General features: G+C 41.2%; 1 protein-coding gene across 2 annotated transcripts in view; it reads left to right on the top strand.

The window, feature by feature from the left end:
* DPP6 (dipeptidyl peptidase like 6) overlaps positions 1-3,838 on the top strand; it is a 566,729-nt gene that overhangs the window by 518,861 nt on the left and 44,030 nt on the right. The window lies entirely within an intron of this gene.

Here is a 3,838-nt window from a genome sequence, read left to right on the forward strand (position 1 = left end):
AAATACTCCTCCAAAATTCTCCATATGCCTGGTTTGAAAGGTTTATTTGCACAGGTTTTACCTTTTTCCTGGGAATTTAATAGGGACAAACAGCCAACTGGGAGCAAGAGACAAGAAGACACCAGGGACATGAGGTGATCTCCAAGGATGACAGGGTTGACTTTTTTCAGCTGTCTGAAATCCTGGGAGATCTGAGATAAAGCATACAAGCCATGAATTTGAATTTTGTTGTTTAGTAGTTTGGTGACTCAGTGGCATTTAAAAGCCTGTGTATGGAAGGTCATAGTAAACAATCTCTTGTTTCCTTCTGGGCTCAAGTTCATGAATATATTTTATGCAAGTCCAAAATCTTTGGAGAGCCTCTCTCCAACACAGGCAAAGAGAAATAATGCAGGCACTCCCTGTGCAGCTAAAAAATAGAATAAACCACTCAAAGTATAATGAAGAATATTTACACAGGAATTGTTAGAAAGTATGTGTCACTCTTTGTGTCACTCTTTGTGTCACACTTTTGCGTTAGAAAGTGTCACTCTTTGTCAGATGAGGTGGCACATGTTCACTAAAACTGTCCAGGGACCCTACAGTTTATATTTCTTTTATTTATATACTTGCTTGTGCACTTCTTATCACAAGAGTCACACTGAACTTCACTCATACTTTTTCTTAAATACACAAACTGTTTGAAACACTAATTATGGCTGTAAGCAGTTTTGTTTCAATTTCTGCGAAGAAGCTTTTTTCCAATAGTTCTGGGGATGGTCATGTACAGGCAATGATTCAGCAAGGGAGAAAACAGGCAATTTCTGAACACCTGCTGATGATAAACTTTACTGGCATTTTAATTGTTTTATTTATTTAATTGTGAATGTGGCCTGAAAAAAAGGATTTAATTAGAAACCAGGGTGCAATTGCAGCTCCACCAAAGGCTGCAGTCTTTGGCATTGACATTGGCAGGACTAGGAGACCATAAAATTGTTTAGAGACCTATAACCTCCAAAACTGCCTGCATGGGCTGGCTGCCCTCCCCTGATAACAACTTCTTTGGGTTGCCTTTTTCTTTCCAGTCCTATTTGCCCATTATTTTAGATGACCTCAGTCTGAAGCTAAAGACTCACTCTCTTAAAAGGTGGAGGTGATGAAAACCTGGCACCATTTTTCTTTTACTACTCCCTTGCTTTAATCCTGCATGATAACCCAGTGATGATGCTTACATGTAGTTAATATGAGGTATGAAAAGAGATTTTTAAAATAAAAACAGAGTTCAGAGGAATTTACAAACAGGACCCACTTTTTCATTCTATAAAGCCCTTTTGCCATGCAAGTATCCCATAATTGACCTAATTTTGGCCTAAAGACAAAGGATGCAGTAGAAATAGGACCCAAAGCTCCATAACTCAAATACTCAAATTCATCTACCAGAAATAAAAAAGCAGCTCCTGGCTGCAAACAATGTTTTTGGTGTTTAAATGAAGAATTCCCACTTCACCCAGTGGAGGGGACCTGTACCCAGAGACATGGGATCCTCTCCAGTTGTTGACCCTGATTTTGGTGCAGCTGCCCTGGCCAAAGGTGTGGTGCACCCAGGCACAGAAGAGGATGAGGACAGGGATGAGGATGAAGCTCAGCATTGCCCCAGGGGCTGAGTGTGTCAGGAGATGGAAAGAGATCTTCCCCCTGTGCCCTCAAGAGGAGGTGTCAGCATTGTCCCATTAGAGTCAATGCACATTGGGTGTTTTCCTTGCTGGATTTAAACAAAGTGTTTACCAAGGGATTAAAAGAATTCATGTCACATCTATCTGTTTAGCAGAGCTATGGGCCTGTGACACAGGAAGTATTGGGGCATTTCATTGGAAGAGTAATTTGACAACACAGCAAATTCATTAATTTTGGGATCTGGGCAAAGGTGGATCAGACAGAGGGCAGGAGACTGCTGAGGATGGGAAAATGCATCAGAGAATCAATTGGAAAGGATCCAGTTATTCAGATTAATTTGCTTCCTTTTTAAAACCCGAGGATGAACCAGAAAATCATAATTCTTATGGAAGTATAACTCTCAGTTAGCAATAAAACCAACATGCAAAGAATCTGATTTACCACTAATTTCTATGAGGAAATGTGTCCAAGAGCATGTGAGGCCCTGTAGAAGAGCTGGGAGTGTGCTGAGCACAGACAAACCAGTTTGGAGCTGGGTGGTGCTGAAATGTGATGATTGTTTGCCCCATGTTAATGTGTGGGTGGGTTTGGTGGAGCTGCACTTCTGTGTCCACTAATCTTTCATAAATTCCAGCTCACCATAAATCAGATTTCTCTTTCAAACATTTGTCTTGGTGTGTGTTTGATCATGCAAATCCTCAAGGTCAGAGACACCTGTGCACTCCCCACCTTCCTGTACACACCTTGTCTTCCCTTGTTTTGCCAGAGGAGTCTTCCTCAGGTGGCTGCAGATCCAGTGATTCTCAGTGATCCCTCGCCAAACACAACTGAATACACTCTACCTTTTTCTCACCAGGACTTTGTGCTCCTCTCTAGGATCTACAGAAGCTCAGACTGCTTTTAGCATTGTCCCCTCACCCATCCTGATTCTGCCTAACTCAGGATAAGCCTCTGAGGCACCCCTTGTTTTCTCCTCCTGACCATTTGCAGATACACTGAGTTGAGTTGCGCAGCTCTGAGCTCCAGCACTGAACCCTCCAGGAGGTTCTGAGCCCTCCAGGAGCCTCCCATTACCTTCTCTTTTCCAATAAACCTGAACTTTTTGGTGGCATAACTTCCTCACGTTTCACTGTCATCTACAACAAAAAGATTACAGACATTTGAGACTATACCCATATCCTTTAAAATTTATTAATGAAACATTGATTTTTTCAATACTTTTTTTGCACCTATTGATTACAGCTGTGTCTATAATCTTCCTGTGGCAAAAACTTCCAAACATTCCATACCTGCTGCATAGTAAAAGCATTGTCTTTTACTAGCACTAAACTGATCTATTATTTTCAAGGATGGCTGTCCTGTTCTATTACTGTGGGATTCAGTCAACAACAGTTGACAAAAGGTTCTGACAGTTCATATCACATGCAGAATGCTTTAATTATATGCCCAGTGTAGCTCCCCAAATTATAAAATCCCATTCCAAGAGAATTTCAGTCTGTCTCTCCATTTACCCCCTGGGTAAGTCGTCATCTCTGTCACAAAGTTCTGCCTCATTCATTCATGTGTTGCCTTTCCAGCAATGGAACATGCAAACAGACTGTCTTGTATCATCAGCCCATCACATCTGTCTCCTGTGCCATGAACCCCCTTCCCCTGTAGCTCTGAATGAACCTCAAACTCATCAGCACAATGCCTGCTCTCACTGGCAGAGACATATTGCTGGAATACATAATGCAGGAGGCACAGATACAGAAATGGAGGGTGAGCTCATTGCTACCTACCTCAGGAAAGGAAAACCTGTCCAGCAGAAGGTTTGCCTGAGCTATCACAGGCATTATTCAGTGAGGTTTCTGCTGTCATGAAAGACATTTGGAAATAATATAGAGTTTCGTGTTTCAGGTTCCAGAACAATGTCAGAAATAAATGAAACCATTATTTCATTGAGCTGCAACAAGCTGCAAATGGGCACATTTTAAAATACACTGAAAACCTAAGCAGGGGAAAAGAAAAGGCAAAAAGAACTGTTTGAACACCTAATAGAGCACTGACAAATCTGATAAATGGCAGAAAAGAATTAATCAGTAAAGAACAAAGGAGCAAAGGAACATAGAGTAAGAATAATGTGTTAGCTTATGGGAAATAAAAATGTTTATTCCTTTGCTGTGCCATAAGTCTCCATGTACAA

Source organism: Geospiza fortis, unplaced genomic scaffold (assembly GCF_000277835.1).
Source record: "Geospiza fortis unplaced genomic scaffold, GeoFor_1.0 scaffold73, whole genome shotgun sequence".
Taxonomy (NCBI): Eukaryota; Metazoa; Chordata; class Aves; order Passeriformes; family Thraupidae; genus Geospiza; species Geospiza fortis.